The following is a 22475-nucleotide window of genomic DNA, read 5'->3' on the forward strand; positions in this document are numbered from 1 at the left end:
AGATATGGAATGAATCGATCCCCTTACCGAATGGACTTAGGCAATCCATAGAAACTCCCAATTATAGTTTTTCTTCTTCTTATGGCATGATGCATAAAACAAGAGAGAGTAATATTTTATTTTCTTCTGAGAAAATATATGATGTTATGTGATGCTGCATTGGTTATGTATATAAAATGCAATTATCTGTTTTATGAAAATAGTATTTTTATGGCCAAAAGTAACTAAACCATAAGTATAACCATAGATTCAAAAAGACAAGAATCACCAGAGCATGAGAATTAAATGATCAATACCCATTACTTTACAAAACCACAGAAACATCTTTATTTTTAATTTGTAGTTTAGACATACGTGAATGTGTATATTAAAACATTAAAATATAAATTCTTTTGTTTTCCCCCAGTTTTCTAAGCAAAACATTGAGCTTATTGAGGCTTTCTATTGAAAGCCTTAGATCCCAGTAATTTCATTCAAATGAGGTAATTCAAATTTTTGCTTCATTTAAAACTTGAAAATATCAAAAAAGTAAAAGTAAATCATTTTTTAAATTACATGAGGATTGCCATTTTAAGATCAGCAATTTAAGGAAAATTAATCTGGGGATTCCAAGATGACTTAGTGGGTAAAGATGCTTCCAACTAAGCCTGAAGACCTGAGATTAACCCCTAAAATACATATAGTAGAAGTAAAGAACACTCTTACAAAATGTCATCTCACCTACAAATGCATGCCATAGTAAACACACACATACACTCACAAATACACTCAATCATACACTAATAAAAGCAAAAAATACAACTGTAAAGTGAAGCTATTTTATTTTAGAACAGAATAGAAAATAGTGCTTAATTTCTATAGGATGATATTTGTATATGTGCTTGTATATTTAGGTATGAATACTTATAAATGTGCACGTGTATGTAGAAATTAAATATCAGTGTTGAATGTCTTCCTATGTCAATTCCCACTATAATTTTGGTAACATTCATCCACTTGACTCTAGGCTGAGTGACTTGTGGAAAGGCAGTGACCTCTCTGTTTCTGCCTTCCCAGTGCTGGGATTATAAATGCCCACAGCCTCACCATGATTTTCATGAGCATGTTGGACATCCAAACTCACTTCCTTAAGATTGCATGCCAAACATTTTACCAACTGAGCCATCTTCACAAGCCTTTTTGTTCACCTTCCATAGCAGATACATTACACTGAATTCCTACAGTAAAGCAAGGAGTTTAAGTTTCTTCACAAAGCCATTGATCTGCCTTAGATCTGATTTACATACTGTAGTTATCCTGGTGTATGTTGTGAAATCTTTTTTAACCTACCTATTCACAAGAGTTTGAAATAAGTCCGTATTAGCATTCCTATGTCAATTGAAGAATTCATGTCTTCACTGAGAGAGGTAACAACAGATATAGACAAAGAGTAAATAAAGGAGAATTAGAAATATGGTCTCACTTCCTTGGTCAGAGTTATCCCAAGGTATTTTATGCTATTTGTGGTTATCGTGAAAGGTGAAGTTTCTCTGATTTCCCTCCCAGCTTCTTTATCCTTTGTGTATAGGAGGGCAACTGATTTTTTGGAGTTGATCTTGTATCCTGCCACATTACTAAAGGTGTTTATCAGCTGTAGGAGTTCGTTGGTAGAGTTTTTGGGGTTGCTCATGTACACTATCATATCGTCTGCAAATAACGAGAGTTTAACTTCTTCCTTTCCAATTCGAATCCCCTTGATCCCCTTATGTTGTCATATTGCTATTGCTAGAACGTCTAGCACTATATTGAAGAGGTATGGGGAGAGTGGACAGCCTTGTCTTGTTCCTGATTTCAATGGAATGGCTTTGAGTTTCTCTCCGTTCAGTTTGACGTTAGCTGTCGGCTTGCTGTAAATAGCTTTTATTATATTTAGGTCTGATCCTTGTATCCCCAATCTCTCCAACACCTTTATCATAAAGGGATGTTGGATTTTGTCAAATGCTTTTTCAGCATCTAATGAGATGATCATATGGTTTTTTTCTTTCAGTTTATTTATATGATGGATTACATTGATGGATTTGCATATGTTGAACCAGACCTGCATCTCTGGAATGAAGACTACTTGATCATAATGGATAATTTTTCTAATATGTTCTTGGAATCGGTTTGCCAGGATTTTGTTGAGAATTTTCGCGTCGATGTTCATGAGTGAAATTGGCCTGTAATTCTCTTTCTTGGTTGTGTCTTTATGTGGTTTTGGTACCAGGGTAACTGTAGCTTCATAAAAAGAGTTTGGCAATGACTCTTCTGTTTCTATATTGTGAAATACCTTAAGGAGTATAGGTATCAGCTCTTCTTGGAAGTTTTGGTAGAATTCTGCATTAAAACTCTCTGGCCCTGGGCTGTTTTTGGTCGGGAGGTTTTTCATAACAGCTTCTAATTCTTCGCAACTAACAGACCTATTTAACAAGAACTTTAAGTGTTTGAAGAAAGAAATTCAGGAGGATACCAGAAAATGGAAAGATCTCCCTTGCTCTTGGATTGGGAGGATCAACATAGTAAAAATGGCAATTCTACCAAGAGCAATCTATAGATTCAATGCAATCCCCATCAAAATCCCATCAAATTTCTTCACAGACCTTGAGAGAATAATAATTAATTTTATATGGAAAAACAAAAAAACCCAGGATAGCCAAAACAATCTTATATAATAAAGGAACTTCTGGAGGTATAACCATCCATGGCTTCAAACTCTATTACACAGCTACAATACTGAAAACAGCTTGGTACTGGCATAAGTACAGAGTAGTCGACCTATGGAATCGAATAGAAGACCCAGATATTAACCCACAAACCTATGAAAACTTGATTTTCGACAAGGGGGCTAAAGGTATGCAATGGAAGAAGGAAAGCATCTTTAACAAATGGTGCTGGCATAACTGGATGTCAACCTGTAGAAGAATGAAAGTAGATCCATATCAATCACCATACACAAATATCAAGTCCAAATGAATTAAAGACCTCAACATTAATCTGACCACTTTGAACCAGATAGAAGAGAAATTGGGAAGTAGTCTACAAGATATAGGCACAAGAGACCACTTCCTAGGTAGAACCCCAGTAGCACAGACAATAAGAGAATCAATGAATAAATGGGACCTCCTGAAACTGAGAAGCTTCTGTAAAGCAAAGGACACCGTCGGTAAGACAAAAAGGCTACCTTCTGACTGGGAGAAGATCTTCACCAACCCCTCATCAGATAAAGGCCTGATCTCCAAACTATACAAAGAATTCAAGAAACTAGACACTAAAACTCTAATTAACCCAATTAAAAAATGGGGTGCTGATCTGAACAGAGAATTCTCAACAGAAGAACTTCGAATGGCCAAAAGACACTTAAGGTCATGCTCAACCGCCTTAGCGATCAGGGAAATGCAAATCAAAACAACTATGAGATACCATTTTACACCGGTCAGATTAGCTAAACTCAAAAACACCAATGATAGCCTATGCTGCAGAGGATGTGGAGAGAGGGGAACTCTCATCCATTGTTGGTGGAAATGCAAACTTGTGCAGCCACTGTGGAAATCAGTGTGGCGGTTTCTCAGGAAACTGGGAGTCAACCTCCCTCAGGACCCAGCAATTCCACTCTTGGGAATATACCCAAGAGATGCCCTATCATACCACAAAGGCATTTGTTCAACTATGTTCATAGCAGCACTATTTGTAAAAGCCAGAACCTGGAAACAACCTAGGTGCCCCTCAATAGAAGAATGGTTAAAGAAGGTGTGGAACATATATACATTAGAGTTTTACTCAGCGGTAAAAAACAATGACATCTTGAATTTTGCATGCAAATGGATGGACATAGAAAACGCTTTACTGAGTAAGGTAAGCCAGACCCCAAAAGAGGAATATGATATGTATTCACTCATAAGTGGATTCTAGCCATAATTAAAGGTCTTTGAGCCTATTATTCGTGATCCTAGAGAAGCTAAATAAGAAGGTGAACCTGAAGAAAATCATGTAGTTATTTTCCTGGAGATTCGAAATAGACAAGAGTCCCAGGTAACCTCGGGTGCATGGGGGGTGGGAGGGTTGTTGGAAGGGGAGAGGGTTAGAGAGAAGGGAGTAGGGGAGGAATGGGGAAAGTTCGAGGGACTGGGATGGGGGGAGGGAGGAAGGATGGGTATGGGATCAGGGAAGAATATATTTCAACTAAAGGAGTCATTTTAGGGTTTACAAGAGACTTGATTATAAATGGGATCCCAGGTCCAAGGAGAGATTCCCGGATTGTTCTCTGGACAGAGGAGAGGGTGCCTGAACCGCCTTGGCCTATTACCATACTGATGGATATTTTACTTATCACTATAGAACCTTCATCTGCCGATGGATGGAGATAGAGACAGAGACCCACATTGGAACACTGGACTTAACTCCCTAGGTCCAAACAAGAAGCAGCAGGAAAGAGAACGTGAGCAAAGAAGGCAAGACCAGAGGGAACCTTCATCCGATGATGGATGGCGATACAGATGGAGACCCACATTGGAGCACCCGACTGAGCCCCCCAAGGTCCAAATGAGGAGCAGAAGGAGGAAGAACATGAAAAAGGAAATCAGGACCTCGAGGGGTGCGATCACCCACTGATACAAGGGGACTGATCTAATGAGAGTTCACCAAGGCCAGCTGGACTGGGACTGAATGAGCACGTGATTCAACCAGATTCTCTGAATGTGGCCGGATTCTCTGAATGTGTCTGGCGTGGAGTCTTTCTGAAAAGACATTGACAATGGCACTAGGACTTGTTTCCTCTGCATATACTGGATTTTTGGGCATCCAGTCTGTTTGGATACTCACCTTCCTGGACCTGGAGTGAGGGGGGAGGAACTTGAACTACCCACAGGGCAGGAAACCCTGACTGCTCTTAGGGATGGAGAGGAAGGAGGAGAGGGAGTGGGGGGAGTGGGAGGGTGTTGGGAGGGGGGCGGAAATGGAAACTTTTATAATTTAATAAACTTTGAAAAAAAAAGAAATATGATCTCAGTGTAAGTGAATTTCTTCAATCTCATCACCAACTTCATCATATAAAGAGTTATTTCTTTACAATCAGCAAAGCAGGTGCTTTATAGAAATGGGATTTATTGTCATGAATGGCACTGTGTGGATTGGTGAAAGAACACTGCAATGAGAATACTCAGATAAGGTGACTTGATAAGGTTAAGTTATCAAGATAACTTCATATGGTAAAGGCAATAACTGGCACTGAGGAAACTGGTTTGCTACTGAGAGAATTTCCAAAGTTGGGAAATGTCAAAAATCATATTGTGCTATAGGGAAGTATGCTGTGAAAGGCAAAGTCATCTGTGATTTAACAACCCTGATGTCTCACTTTAAGAAATAGCTATGGCTATCCCAATCTCCAGCCACAAACATACTGACCTAGGAGTAGTCTTCACCTATCAAGGCAAAATCTTCCACCACCAAAGCTGCTAGAAATCATTGACAGCTCCAAAATGTGTGAGAATTTTTCAGCTACAAGTTATTTAAAACTTAGATTAAGTGCATTTTTAATTATAATATTGTTTACCGCACACCTAAACGAATCCAATAGAATAGAAAACAACTCCTTCCAAACAAGAAAATGCTCACATGACTTACTAAGATTCCGTTGATTCAGTTTAGTGTTCTAGTCTCTAATTAAAGCCATCATAACTCTTAACTAATTCCAAGCAGTATTACAGAAGATATAAACAAGATCCATTATATATATAGATATATATGTATATGTCTATATCTATATCTATATATATAATTAAATTTTAAAAAGAAAATATGAGTTCATGTGTACAAGTGTGATTGTTAATAACATTTCTCAATAGAATCTAGAATTTCTAGGAATAAATAATCTGGTTAGGTTTATGTGAGCAATTGGGTTGGAAGAATTTACCCTAATTATAGGCAGCAATATCCCAAGTTCTTGGATACTGGATAGAGGAAAAATGAAAGAATTGAGCTAAGAATAAGCATCCATCCCTATGTCCCAACTAAAAATAAAAAATTAACAACTGTCTTACATTTATACTCTCCTATCTTTCAACCATGACAGACTGCATCCTCCAACTGAGTCAACATCACACCTTCGTTGCTTAGTTGAATTGCCAGTTGTTTTGTCACAGCAAGGAGAGAGTAGCAGAAGAAACTTCAACTGATTAAATTATACAATCAGAAAAGAACAAAATATAGTCCAGGTATCATGGTCCCTCTACTACTTTATGCTGCCAATCATTTCCTTGAATGGTGGCTATCACAATTATTTGTTTTTAATTTCTTACAGAAGAAAATTAACCACCTGACACGTTGGAAAACATAGCCTTATAGAACATTTTTCTGCTAGTTTGGAGGTAATTTAATTTATCTAACAATCTTTAAAGGGAAGCTGTAAAATTTTAAACAATTTAAGTAGGACTATCTCATATTTACCAATCAGTAAAATGACTGAGTAAAACAGTTGAGTCTATTTTGTCATATACCAAAGCTAAATATATTTATTCCTTAATTTAATATATTGGTACATTCAGCTAACTTTTCTGATAAAGAGATTATTCAGAGTAATTCATAGTAGTATTGTTATTATTGGTGCTAAAGTGGCAAGGAATAATCCTCTTAAAACCTGAGAGAGCTTAATTCTAGACACAAAAATATGTAGTTTAAACAGCTTCTTGATTTTTACTGGTGGTGTGTCACAGCTCCTTTAAGAGAGGTTTTCCTGATTCAGCTTAGCAGAGAAAAAAGGCATGCCAATTTAAAATGCTTGATTTCTGGGCTGCACTGCCAGTTCGACCTCTGTCTCTTTCGAGAGACCGAGCATTTGAATGGGGTTTGTAAGCAATATGCTATGGCTTGCTGGGTGGCAATATGGACCAGTTATGTGCCTAAAAATGGGGCAATGTGTAAGGCTTTAAGGGTTGGTGAATAGACTTCCACCATTTTGGACTGTGTGGAGCAAACAGGAAGTACCATAAGTACCATAATAACGCTACAGTTTAAGTTTTTAAGAAATGTTTAGCATTTGAAGAAGTGCTCCTGGACAGTAAAGAATTATAGATACACAATAAAAAACAGAGTCAGACATAAAAAAATCTCTAAATGGGTCAAAGTGTTGGATAAATGTATGTAGGCTTGGGAGAGAAAAGAAAAAGAATACAGACAGTTATAAAAGGAAGCAAATGGGTTTTTAAAAAATAAAACAAAGTCTTTCAGGAGACAGAGTACAGACAGAGATTAAAGGAGTAAAGATAATAAAATAAATGTAAAAACTTATGGAAAAATAATACAGAAAAACATGTCATGAAAAGTTGGAAAATCCACAGAGAGTCTGACTTATGTATATTATTGTGTTATCTTTGAATTTTTTTAAATTCCGAGAGACATTTGATTCTGGGGACTGCTAAGATAAGCCATCATATGTATTTCAAAGGTATCTTGAATTCACAGTACATGCTGCTTTGGAAAAGAGTTTCTTCGTTTGTTCCCACAGAGGACAAAAACCTGTGAAATCCTTCCAGACTAGTGTGATTTGATAAACAAGAGCCCCTGAAATGTCACCTGAAACTTCACTCAAAAATTACTTCACCCAATAAACAGCAGAAAGCAGCTTGGAGAAAAATAATGCCCATATACCCAAATATTGTTTGTAAATGTTTTTTTTTTTACATTTAAAAGGGGATATGCTATAGAGATGGATACTTTGCATTGGTATGTGTCTTGCTTTATTGTTACAAATTTAAGATCAATTTTGTTATACTGGGTATATGTATTTTTGATCTTCATTAAGGTATTATGTTTGTCCAGCTCATTTAAAAATGTAATATACAATTAAGAAATATAGGTTAATATATAAAGATCTACAATAGTGAAACTTGTAGTCATGTTAGTTAGATTTTCTAGATGTACAGATATGTATTTCATATGGACAGGCATTCATCAAACCTTTCAAAGACTACAGAATATGACATTTAAAATGTTTTAAGAAGTTAGGTCATTTCATGACAGTGAGACACCTGCTCACTGCAGCACCAATCGACTTCAAAAGGATGATGGGCATCCAAGAGTCTCCTTATGGAGTGGGTTAGCCATTTGGACAAGAAACTGCTCTTGCCTATGCTGCTTGATAAACTGGACATGCAGGACCCACAGAGAAATGATTGCTGAACATGTCTAAAAGGGACACAGTCCATAAAGGTTTCTGGTCGAGTCTGCTAGACATTCTGTAGGACACAGAAACATATGACTGAAAAACTGCCAATATAGGTTGAAGTGTCTTTGAAATTTTTTGCTACATGGAAAAGTCTGCTGAATGCTATGGGACTAACGGCTAAAGATGGATGCCCAAAGGGTACAGAAGAATTTTGGGTGACCATCTAGGTAGTGAGAAGTCTGTCAATTCTAGAATTATAAAGGTTGCTTTGCAATGCATTTCCTGATTTTTTTAAGCAATATTATATCCTTCTGGAGTCTTTGATGGAGTTGAAGAATAAATAAATTTTCATTAGTTTTTTTAAAAGATAAAGTAAATATAAATATTATAATTGTAATTCTTACTCGATGGTTGTTTGTTATATGTAATTTCATTATGTTAAAGTTAAGGCCTTTCCTTTTTGTTTAAACAGAAAAAAGGAAATGGTGTGAGAGGTCCTGTCTATATGTTGTTTTTATTGGTTAATGAATAAAGAACTTCTTTGAGCCTATGGCAAGGGCAGAACAGAACTAGGTAGGAAAAGCTAGGCTGTATGCTGGGAGAAAGAACAGAGTCGGAAAAAAGCCATGTAGACCACCAGAGACAGACGCTGGGAATTTTACCAGTTAGCCTCAGTCTCATGGACATATACAGATTAATAGAAATGTGTTATATTGATATGTAAGAGTTGGACAATGAGAACCTAGATGTACTGGTTTTTAATTATTACAGTTTTTTATGCTTATTTTGGTGCTGAGCATTCAGGAATGAATGAGCAGGTTCCTTACTACAGGTGAACATTACCACTATTTTACTGTTTTTTCATTTCTTTTTTTTATTGAGCTCTACATTTTTCTCTTCTCCCCTCCCCACCTCTCCCCTAAACTTCAATCCTCTTGAAAGGGTCCCATGTTATCGTTTTATTCAGGAGATCTTGTCTTTTTCTAATTACCATGTAGATTAGATCTATGTGTGTCTCTCTTAGGGTACTCATTGTTGTCTAGTTTCTCTGGAATTGTGATTTGTGGTATGATTTTCTCTGTTTTATGCTTAAAAACCACTTATGAATGAGTACATGTGATAATCATCTATCTGTATCTGGGTCACCTCACTCAAAATTATGTTTTCTAACTTTGTCCATTTGCCTGCAAAAATTCAAGATATTGTTGCTTTTCTGCTGTGTAGTACTCCATTGTGTAGATGTACCACATTTTCCTTATCCATTCTTTGATTGAAGGGCATTTAGGTTGTTTCAAGGCTCTGGTTATAATAAATAATGTTGCTATAAACATAGTTGAGCACATGTCTTTGTTGGATGATTGAGTATCCTTTGGATATATACCCAGAAGTGGTATTACTGGGTCTTGAGGAAAGCTGTTTCCTAATTTACTGAGAAATTGCCACACTGACATACAATGGGGATGTACCAGCTTGCATTCCCACCAGCAATGTGGGAGTGTTCCATTTACCCCACAACCTCTCCATCATAAGGTGTCATTAGAGTTTTTGATCTGGGCCATTCTCACAGATGTAAGATGGAATCTCAGAGTTGTATTGTTTTGCATTTCCCTGATGACTAAGGATGCTGAACATTTCCTTAAGTGTCTTTGAGCCATTTTAGATTCCTCTGTTGAGAGTTCTCTGTTTAGGCCTGTACTCCATTTTTATTGGATTATTTGTTCTTCTGAAGACCAATTTTTAGAGTTTTTGATATATTTCGGAGATCAGACCTCTGTCTGATGTAGGGTTAGTGAAGATATTTTCCTATTCTATAGTTTGTCATTTTGTCTTGCTGAGTGTGTCCTTTGCTTTACAGAAGATTTTCAGTTTTAAGACATCCCGTTTATTATTTCTCTCAATGTCTGTGCTGCTGGGGTTATATTTAGGAAGCGGTTTCCTGTGCCAATGCATTCAAGTGTACTTCCCACATTCTCTTCTATAAGGTTCAGTGTAGCTTGCTGTATGTTGAGGTGTTTGATTCATTTGGAGTTGAGTTTTGTGCATGGTGATAGATATGGGTAAATATTCATTCTTCTATACGTTGATATCCAGTTATGTCAACACAAGTTGTTAAATATGCTTTCTTTTTTCCATTTGATAATTTTTGCTTCTTTGCCAAAAATCAGGTGTTTAAAGTGTGTGAATTAATATTCAGGTCATCAATTCAGTTCCATTTTTTCTCATGTCTGTTTTGTTTTTTTTTTTACCAATACCATGCTGTTTTCAGTACTATAGTTCTGTAGTAAGGTTTGAAGTCAGGGATTGTGATGTCTCCAGAAGTTTTCTTATTGTACAGGATTGTTTTGGCTTTCCTGGGTTTTTTGCTTTTCCATATGAAGTTGAGTATTGTTCTTTTGAGGTCTGTGAAGAATTTTGCTGGGCATTGCATTGAATGTGTAGATGGCTTTCAGTAAGATTACCATTTTTACTATGCTAACTCTATCTAAACAAGAGCATGGAAGATCTTTCCACTTTCTGGTGACTTCTTCATTTTCTTTATTAAAAGGTTTAAAGATTTTTGTCCTACAAGTCTTTAAACTTGTTTGGTTAGAGTTATTCTAAGATATTTTATTGTAGTTTTGGCTATTGTGAAATGTGATGTTTCTTGGATTTCTTTCTCAGCCCTTTTTCATCTGAGTACAGGAGAACTGCTGTACTCAGCAGTTTTTTTAGTTAATCTTGTATCCTGCTACATTACTAAAAGTGTTTATGAATTGTAAAAGTTTCTTGGTAGAATTTTTTGGGTCACTTATGTAAACTATCATATCATTAGCAAATAGGGAGAGTTTGACCTCTTTTCTGATTTGTATCCCCTTGGTCTCCTTTTGGTGTCTTATTGCTCTAGCTGAGACCACAAGAACTCTATTGAATACATATGGAGAGAGTGGACAACCTTGTCTTGCTCCTGATTTCAATGGAATCAAAAGGATTTTCTCTCCATTTAGTTTGATGCTGGCTTTTGGCTTGCTGTATATTGCCTTTATTATGTTTAGGTATGTTCCTTGTATCCCTGCTCTTCCCAAGGCCTTTATCATGAAGGGATGTTGTATTTTCTCAAAATATTTTTCAGCATCTAATGAGATGATCATATTATTTTAATTTTTCAGTTTGTTTATATGGTGGATTATATTAACAGATTTTTGTATGTGGAACCATACCTGCATCTATGAAATGTTGCTCACTTGGTCACAGTGGATATGGTTCTGATGTGTTCTTGGATTCAATTTGCCAGTATTTTATTGAGTATTTTTGCATCCATGTTCATGAGTGAGATTGGTATGCAATTCTCTTTTTTAGTAATATCTTTCTGTGGTTTGGGAATCAGGTTAATTGTAGCTTTATAAAAAGCATTTGGCAATGTTCCTTCAGTTTCTATTGTGTGGAATATTTTGAGGAGTATTGGTATTAGTTTATCTTTGAAAGTCTTTTAGAATTCTGAGCTGAAACCATTTGTTCCTGGGCTTTTTGGTTGGGAGATTTTTGATGACTGTTTCTATATCTTCAGCAGTTATAGGTTTGTTTGATTTGTTTATCTGGTCTTGATTTAATTTTGGTAAGTGATTTTTATCCAGAAAGCTATCCATTTCCTTTAAATTTTCCAACTTTGTTGAGTACAGGTTTTCAAAATATGACCTGATGATTCTCTGTATTTCCTCCATGTCTATTGCTATGTCCCCCTTTTCATTTCTTATTTTGATAATTTGGATATTTTCTCTCTGCATTTTTGATAGTTTGAATAAAGCTTTGTATATTTTGTTGATTTTCTTGAAGAACCAACTGTTTGTCTCATTTACTCTTTGTATTATTTTCTTTGTTTCTATTTTGTTGATTTCAGCTCTCAATTTGATTATTTCCTATCATCGAGTTCTCTTGGATGAGTTTGCTTCTTTTTGCTCTAAAGTTTTCAAATGTTTTGTTAATTGACTAGTGTGGGATTTTTTCCAGCTTCTTTATGTAGTCATTTAGTGCTAAATTAATATTGCTTTCATTCTGTCCCATAAATTTCTGTATGTTGTGTAGTCATTTGCATTGAATCTTAGGAAGTCTTTATTTTCTTTTGTATTCTGCTGTTCATACTTGTCTTTGTGGTTCCTGATCATTTTCTTATAATTTTTGCTTTTATAATTCCCTCAGCTTTTGCTTTCTTTATTGTCTCTATTCAGTTTTCAAGTCTTGAATAGTTTCTTTCATATGTTTGATTGGTTTTTCTTGGTTTTCTTTAAGGGATTTGCTGATGTCTTCCAATTTTTTGTTTGTCTTTTGCTCCATTTCTTTGAGGGAATCTCTCATTTCGTCTTTTAGAGTTTCAATCCTTCTCCTGAAGTCATTTTTAGGTCATTATCTTCTGCCTTATCTATATTTGTTTGTTCAAGTAATGCTGTTGTTGGGTGTTTAGGTTTTACTGATGTTGTGTTGCTCTTTGTGGTGTACCATATTTTCTTAACTTTTCTACTCATCTTTTTCTCTAATAGGTATATTTGGAGCTGTTGGTGATTTTGTTGGTTAATCTTCTAAGTGCCAGTGAATCCAAGGCTCAGATGGTTGTTCCTTGTAGTACAGTTAGTGCCATGGTTCTAGTTACCACTTTGGTCATTCCGTGTTACTGAAGTTCACTCAGTGCTACTGGTCTTTGCTCCATTCCTGTGGAATTTGCTATCTTAGGCCTGCTTTCACCTAGGTTGATGGCTTTGACCTGTTTCTATAATCGCTGGTCTGAATTCACTCCTGCAGAGGTCCCTGACTTGGCATTGATCCTGCAAAGTTCTCTGGCTCTGGTCTACTCCCTCGGAGTTCCCAGGTTTGGGTGCACCCAGACCCACAGAGGATCTGGCTTAGGCTTAGAGGTCCCAGACTCATACCTGGCCCCACAGAGATTTCTGGTTCATGCCTACTCTCTCAGAGGTCCCAGATTCACACTATTTTTTTCATTAATTACAGAAGAAAATTAACCTGCTTACATCTTGTAAAACTTGGCCTTATAAAAAATAATTCTGCTACTTTGGAATTAATTTCATTTATTTAGCAGTCTTTAAAGATCAGTTGTATAATTTTAATCACTTTAGGTAGGACTATCTCACATTAACCAATCAGTAAAACAACTAAGTAACAATGTAATTGAGTATACTTTGTCATATAACAGAGCTTAATAGATTTATAACTTAATTTTTATGTATTGGTACACTCAGCTAACTTTTTTGGTAAAGAAATTATTCAGAATATTTCATAGTGGAATTATTTCTGCACTTAAAATTATGCTCAAAATCATTTTATATAGATTTTTTCATATGATTGTAGTTATTTTAATTTAATACCTAATACAGTTAGTAAAGAAAAGAAGTTGGGTGAACTTGAACCCATGACCTAGAAAGCATTTTCTACAGCTTCTAGTACCCATAAGTTTGTAATGATCACAAGGTGCCTTATAAAGTAAGCTTTAATACATAATCCATGCTGACCAGTGCTGCCACTAATAAATTTGTGAAAAGTGGATGCTTTGATTAACTCATCTTTGTAATAAGAAAAGGAAATAACATATTTATAAAAATCAAGACTAATTGAGCATCCCCAGCTTAAAGAGTGCCTGCACACACACTCAGTGTTTAAGATTACAGAACTCAATCAAAATGTCTGCATGGTAATGTGCCTCAAGTGGTTTCATCTTTAATTGAATCTACATTGTGTTTCTGATGAGAAATGTACAATTGACTGGCAAAGATATCCACAATGTAAATATAATTCCTTGTCAAACTTACATATTTATGCATGAATAGGATCTAATGTTTTAAAATGATGTGGCATTAAATAATATTTTCTACTAGGAAACAACCACATGTAGTTTTGTTCCTGTGCTAACATAAAATGCCAATCTTTCCAACATATACTTGAGAAGTATTTACTGAGGTCCAGGCCAATGAGGTGTTCTGACTCAAAGCTGTTCCTAATGATGACATCTAAATTTCTTGACACCAATCACACTTGCATACATATACATAGACCAACATCCCCCCCCAACACATTAAAACAATTTGGGGACTATATATATTTTCGTACTGACCAGATTTCTTTAAGGTTGTAAGTGTAAACCTAACAAACTAAATTTTATATTGAACAGACAAAAAGAATAAGACTATAATCAAATATATTTATTCTAAAGTCTAAAACCAAAGTATCAAGAGCTATAAAATTGCTCTCAGTAATTTACTGAAATTAAAAATAGTAATTACAAAGAAATAAATTTCCATATTTATACAGAAATGCATTTAACTTTATCATTCAAATTATTTTAAACCTACATTAGCCATCTTCAAGTGTGAATGTAGGTTACCAAATAAATTTCATTTGAGGCAGTTTGATGTTACAGATGCAATAATTGCACCTTCAACATAATAAAGTTAAGAGTTATGGCATAAAGTATTTTTTCACTGTTTTTTTTCAAAACTGTTTTTAAATCTTTACTGTGTGAGGAATCAATAAGAAAAGAGATAAATTCAAAATAGTAAGAATAAACTATATAAGCAGAATTATTAAGAGAACCATGTGGGAAAAGAAAGTTTAGGAGAGTTATATAGGAACAATGAAAATATGCTGTGTTCATTCAAAAGTTAAAACTAAGAAAACAGATTGAACATGTTTTGTGGTTCCCACAATTGGATAGAAGTACTATATCTAATAAAGTATTCATTTAAATTAATAAACAATAAATGAAACTCTTCATAGGTACAGCATAATGAAAATGTTTTACTTTAAGGATGAAATAATTCAGGAACATTGCTAACAAAAAAGACAATTTAATAGTCAAGCAGTGACCAAATGACAAAGGCCATGTGACTTTCAATAATAAGTGCCAAAAATGAATGGAATAATATCTTCATGCTGCTAAAAGAAAATAACTGTAACATATAATTGTATACCAAAGCATAAAATTTTTCAGAAGTGAGCACAATAAAAAAAGCTTTTCAATGTCAGACACAGAATAACAGATGTGACCACCCACCAAACCTGCCAAAAAATAAACTGTTAAAGGAAAGCACCAAAGGATGAATGCAGAAGAAACTCTCCTGGGAACAGAAATTGACAAGATGCACAATCAACTACCCAAAAACACAGTGAAATAAAATATTCATTATATTCAAAACAATTCAGTATTTATATTATGAGAATGGAAGATTTTCTGTGCTTCATGTTAAGATTTATATGGAAAGAATTTTCCAAATTATTTGTTAATGAGTTTTTAAAATAATATATTAGTGAGTGAGTGTACGTGTGTGTGTATGTGTGTGTTTGTGTGTGTGTGTCTTTAGGAGTGTGTGTGCGTCTGTGTTTGTGTATGTGTACCTGATTTCAGATGTCTTCAAAAGACTGACATGTCAGATTTATTCTTAGAGCTGCAGTTACAGGTTTGTTAAATGTAGGTAATGGGAACTAAACTTGGGTGTTTTTATAAAAGCAGTGCATACTGTCAATTCTTGGGGTGTTTCTCTAGTGTTTTGGGAAAGGTATTAGCCAGAAGTATATTAAAAGATTTTAAGGCAACCTAACTAGCTTAGAAAAAAATACAGCCAAAAATGATATGTGAAAATAATGAACAAATTCAATATATCTAGAGGTTGTAGCACAAATAATAAAATCCCAGCGAGGACTTCCTGGTCACCCTGCAGTGGTGGCTCCAACCTGCGGAGCTCTCCCAAATCCCATCCCAGCCTTCATCCAGGTACACCTTCCTCTCTTCCCCCCTTCCCCCTGGGGCCACAAGATCTCCCCAGAGCAGCTCCCTTGTGTGCTGGGCCTGGGCTGTGGGCACAACCAGACAAGGGCAGTTCTTGTGTTTTGATAGCCTGCCTGAGGACAGGCAGGCCCTGTGTCAGCTCAGCCACATTCCTGGCCAGCAAGAGGCAGTGATCTTTTAGCAGACATCCATTGGAGGAGGGGTGAGTGTGCTCCTGGCCCACGGCTTTGGCTAGGAGGAATTCAGACTTTCCCCGCCCCCCTCGATTTCCTGGTCACCCTGCAGTGGTGGCTCCAACCTGCGGAGCTCTCCTGAATCCCATCCCAGCCTTCATCCAGGTACACCTTCCTCTCTTCCCCCCTTCCCCCTGGGGCCACAAGATCTGGTCAGAGCAGCTCCCTTGCACGCTGGGCCTGGGCTGTGGGCACAACCAGGCAAGGGCAGTTCTTGTGTTTTGATAACCTACCTGAGGACAGGCGGGCCCTGTGTCAGCTCAGCCACATTCCTGGCCAGCAAGAGGCAGTGATCTTCTAGCAGACATCCACTGGAGGAGGGATCTCCCCAGAGCAGTTCCCTTGTGCACTGGGCCTGGACTGTGAGTGCAACCCGGCAGGAGGGAATGCCTGTGTTTCAATAGACTGCCTGAGGAAAGGAAGGCCTTCTGTCAGTGAAGTCCCTGCCCAACAAGGGAACCTGACCCGGTACCAGAAGACCCAATAGAGAGCATTTGAACTCTCTACAAGGCAGGAACTCCTCCAACAATCTAAAAAACAACATGAAAACACCAGATCCCAACGACCCTACAATAGAAGGACTTCAACCTCTTAATTCAGAAGAAGTGGAAAAAAGTGCCATTATGAAAGCAATAGAGTCCCTTAAACAGGATATGAATAACTCCCTTAAAGAACTGGATGAGAAGTACAACAAAAAGATTGAAGAAATGAGTAAAGAAATGGAGGAGAAGTATAACAAAAAGATGGAAGAAATGAGTAAATCCGTGAATGATACACTGGGAAACCAAGAAAAAACAATCAAACAGGTAATGGAAACAGTTCAAGAATTGAAAACTGAAATGGAGGCAATGAAGAAAACACAAAACGAGGGCTGGCTGGATGTGGAAAATCTAGGTAAACGAACAACAGAATCAAGCATAACCAATAGGATACAAGAGATGGGAGAACGAATCTCAGAGTCTGAAGATACCATAGAGAAAATAAATGCTCTGGTCAAAGAAAACAGCTTGGTATTGGCATAAGAAAAGAGAAGTCGACCTATGGAATTGAATAGAAGACCCAGATATTAACCCACAAACCTATGAACACCTAATTTTCGACAAGGGAGCTAAAGGTATTCAATGGAAGGAAAGCATCTTTAACAAATGTTGCTGGCATAACTGGATGTCAACCTGTAGAAGAATGAAAGTAGAACCATATCTATCACCACGCATAAAAATCAAGTCCAAATGGATTAAAGACATCAACATTAATATGACCATTTTGAACCTGATAGAAGAGAAAGTGGAAAGTAGTCTACAAGATATAGGCACAGGAGACCACTTCCTAAGCAGAACCCCAGGAGCGCAGACAATAAGAGAATCAATGAATAAATGGAACCTACTGAAACTGAGAAGCTTCTGTAAAGCAAAGGACACTGTCAGTAAGACAAAAAGGCTACCTTCTGACTGGGAGAAGATCTTCACAAACCCCTCACCAGACAAAGGTCTGATTTCCAAAACATACAAAGAACTCAAGAAACTAGACACTAAAACGCTAATTAACCCAATTAAAAAATGCGGTACTGAACTGAACAAAGAATTCACAACAGATGAACTTCGAATGGCCAAAAGGCACTTAAGGTCATGCTCAACCGCCTTAGCAATCAGGGAAATGCAAATCAAAACAACTTTGAGATACCATCTTACACCTGTCAGAATAGCCAAACTCAAAAACACCAATGATAGCCTATGCTGGAGAGGATTTGGAATGAGGGGAACACTCATCCATTGTTGGTGGGAATGCAAACTTGAGCAGCCACTGTGGAAATCAGTGTGGCGGTTTCTCAGGAAACTGGGAGTCAACCTCCCTCAGGACCCAGCAATTCCACTCTTGGGAATATACCCAAGAGATGCCCTATCATACTACAAAAGCATTTGTTCAACTATGTTCATAGCAGCACTATTTGTAATAGCCAGAACCTGGAAACAACCTAGGTGCCCCTCAATAGAAGAATGGTTAAAAAAGGTGTGGAACATATACACATTAGAGTTTTATTCAGCGGTAAAAAACAATGACATCTTGAATTTTGCATGCAAATGGATGGAAATAGAAAACGCTTTACTGAGTGAGGTAACCCAGACCCAAAAGGAGGAAAATGATATGTACTCACTCATAAGTGGATTCTAGCCATAGTTAAAGGTCTTTGAGCCTATAATTCGTGATCCTAGAGAAGCTAAATAAGGTGAACATGAAGAAAATCATATAGTTATCCTCTTGGATATTGGAAGTAGACAAGATTGCCAGGCAAACTTGGGTGCAGGGGGGTGGGGTGGGGAGGTGGAAGTAAGGGGAGATGGTTAGAGAGAAGGGAGAGGGGGAGGATTGGGGATGGCTTGGGGGAATGGGAGGGGGGAGGAAGGATGGATATGGGACTAGGGAAGTATATATGTCAACTAAGAGAGCAATTTTAGGGTTTGCAAGAGTCTTGATTCTGGAGGGGTTCCCAGGCCCAAGGAGAGGTCCCCAGATTGTTCCCTGGGCAGCAGAGAAGAGCGTACCTCAACTGGCCCTGGTCCATAACCATACTGATGAATATTTTGTATATCACCATTGATCCTTCATCGGTCGATGGATGAAGATAGAGATAGAGACACACATTGGAACACCGGACTTAACTCCCTAGGTCCAAATGAGAAGCAGAAGGAGGGAGAACGTGAGCAAGAACGGCAGTACTAGAGGGAACCTTCATCTGAAGATAGATGGAGATAGAGACGGAGACCCACATTGGAGCACTGGACTGAGCCCCCAAAGTCCAAATGAGGAGCAGAAGAGGAGAGATCATGAAAAAGGACATCATAACCGTGTGGAATGTGTTCACCCTCGGATACAAGGGTACTAATCGAATGAGAGCTCACCAAGGCCAGCTGGGACTGAACGAGCTTGTGATCAAACCGGAGTCTCTAAATGTGACTGACATGGGGGCTGACTGAGAAATCATTGTCAATGGCACTGGGTCTGGTTTTGTCTGCATGTACTAGCTTTCTGGGATCCTAGTCTGTTTGGATGCTCACCTTCCTAGACCTGGAGGGAGAGGGGAGGAACTTGAACTTCCCACAGGGCAGGAAACCCTGACTGCTCTTAGGACTGGAGAGGAAGGAGGGGTGGGAGTGGGGGGGGAGGAGGAGAGGGAGTGGGGAGAATAGGAGGGTATGGGGAGGAGGGGAGGAAGTGGAAATTTTTATAAACAAATAATTAATAAAAAAATCCCAGCGACAGATATTGGGGGTCAAGCTAAAGCTCAGAAAAGCAAAGCAGCTAACCACGAGGGAGGCCTTTTACTTCTACCAAATCTTCATACTAAAAGGGCAAGATCCTTTTCCTACAAATCTTCAGACTCCATAATCCAAAGTGTTCCTCTCTCTTCCTCTTTATTTTCCTCTCTCCACACAGCCATATTCCTCTTGTCTCCACCTCCCTAGTATTGGGACTGAAGGTGTGTGACTCCCAAACATTGGAATTAAAGATGTCAGCCACCACCACCTGGATCTGTTTCTGTCTATTTTGTGTAGTCCAAGGTAGGCTTGAACTCACAGAGATTCCTCTAAATTCTGAGATTAAAAGTGTGTGCCACCACTCCCTAGCCTCTGATGATTTAGCATTGCAACCTGAGCTTCAGGCAAGCTTTATTTATTAAAATACAACAAAATATATCACTAAAAGATCCACATTGTTTTAATAAAAACATTAAAACTTAAGAATATTCTAGATTCAAATTTTGGATATATTATTACAAATGGTTAAAATGCAACAATCTCCTACACATAACTACCAACAGACTCAATTTTTGTACAATAATTATGATCTATTGTAATGCAAATTGAATGGAAACAAGGTCTAGTATTTTCTTGAACAGATATATCCAGGGTCTTATCTTCTCATAATGCTAATATAAGACCAAAAATAATTCTAAACTCTTTTGTTTACTTTTATTTTTGTTTAGTGAATCCCTTTACTAAAGAAAAATGAAAGTTAACACCAGTCAATCAGAAGTCACTGACTAGACTCCCTACTAGGTATCTTCTAAGACAACTTAGCAAATTGATTAGTACAGACAATAAAAATTATCTTTGGTTCTATGACATATTTACACTATGAAAATCTTCCTCTCACATTGTTTGGGCGATACCTGGTTTATAGTTTTTCAAGATTACTATTATTGAAATTTAAAATTGTACCAAGGCCTCATTTTAGTATCAGTTGCTTTCCAACATGAGCAATTTAGGTAAGAAACAAAAAGAAAAAAAAATACTCCTTTGGTTTTCACCTAAGAACCATCATCAAGGCCTAATTTAAACTTAAGAGGAAGACTCTGATACAGTGAAGAGCATTTTTATTGGCTCTGTCTACCAAAGAGTTAAAAAGTGAGCTAATAATAGGAAAATAGCTTACATTCTCTACACAATAAGCAAAACAATTAGTTTTTCATGTAGAGTGGATTTCACTGATCTTCCTGTGCCTCCTTGAAGGTTTGACTTGATATTGAACTATAATACATGAACTATAATACACTCTATGGCCCACTCCAGAACAACTACTAGTTACTATTTGCTGTTTCACTAAAGAATGGTTTATTGTATCTGAACAATAAATTAACAAACACTGAACAGTGAAAGAGAGCTCTCCCACAATCTATAGTTTGATGACATATGGGTACAAGAGCACTGAAGTCTCTGTCCAGGGTCTCCTTTGTAGATGATGTAGTTAAAGGTCTAGGTTTGGGCTCTTATAAGTATTCAAGCATTTTTTTCCAAGATCCCAGGATGTTTTCAGGAATAATTAATCAAAAGATACATTTTATTGTTTATTTGTATGAATATATGCATCTGTAATTGTAGCTTTACATGTGTATGCAAATTGTAACAGAAGCCAAAAGAGGATTCCTGGAGCTAAAGCTATATGCATTTGTGAACTCTCTGATGTAGATAGTGGGAGCTGAATTGGAATCCTCCAGAAGGATATCACATAGTTGAAACATATGAGACTTCTTTCTAGAAGGAATTATTTATGGTTGCAGGGAAGTTTTATTATGTTTATAAATCTTGGACCACTCTGAGTACCTAGAAACACTCATAGTTGTTTGACACATGGTTGCCACACACATTTCACAGTCAAGATATTTGAATTATTTCTGACGAATAAAAAAGCTGTCCCTTCTTTATCTACCTGAGCAAAGACTTTTGGGTTTGCAATATCCTATCTAGATAATGTAAGTTGTCTTAATGCCAACAAAAATCAGCTCTAACTTACTTCTACTAAACACCAGAGCACAATTAAAGATAATGTTTGACTGAGAAGCCAAGAAGGTTACATGTAAGGATCTGGGGATCTCTAATGGGAGATGTTCCAAAATTAAACCTATACATGATATAGGAAACAAGGTGAGTTCTGAACACCTAGTATGAAATAACAAGAGCACCATGGATTTTTCTGTAGACTATTAAAGTAAAGTTACTCTTTGATAAAAGTCTAAATTGACTCAAGAGTAAATATTATTGGAGACCAACTGTGGAATGGCTTGAAACAAGACATAAAAGAAGTAAACTGATCTATAAGTAAATCAAGATTATCCTAAGAACAATACCTCAACACAGCTTATTATATTATAAATTATGTGTGAATTCAATAACTGCACATTTTCAATGCCATAAAAAAGAAAAAATTTGGATATCCAGAGTAGGAACATTTGTGTAGAGTCTGAATGTGGGTGTGTCTGCAATCATCAAAGCGAGCACACTAATAATACAAAAGAAGCAAGAAGGAAGTGCAGTTCAGCAGGACTCAGTAACTGGTGTTGGTTCACACTTAGGGAGTCTGACACCAAGCAGTTTATTTTATGCATTTTTAAATACAACACAATTTGAAAAAAAGTTTCCTGGTGATAATAACTCATTCCCTGTACAAGATAATAATTAAGGCACGGCTCCATTGAAACTCATTGTAAAGCACATGTGACACCTTAAGGACCTGGGAAGGGATCTGATATGGTCTTTCACATACGGATAATACAAAGGTCACTAGGCTTTTCACGAACTCTGCTCTATATGAAAAACCAGGTCATGCACCTCTCCCTTTGAACAGAAAGGTCTGTGTGTTTAACATTTCTGAGTTTCCTAGTACTTATTTGAGAGCACAAATACTTCTGTGTTTTCTATAACTGATGGGGAAATAAAGTGAAGTGAATGCAGGAACCATAGATAAAACTAGAAGACAGCATTTAGCAAAGCTTATTTTATCCTCAGCCAAGCAATAAAGATGAGTT

This window comes from Myodes glareolus, chromosome 6 (genome assembly GCF_982192425.1).
Source record: "Myodes glareolus chromosome 6, mMyoGla1.1, whole genome shotgun sequence".
NCBI lineage: Eukaryota > Metazoa > Chordata > Mammalia > Rodentia > Cricetidae > Myodes > Myodes glareolus.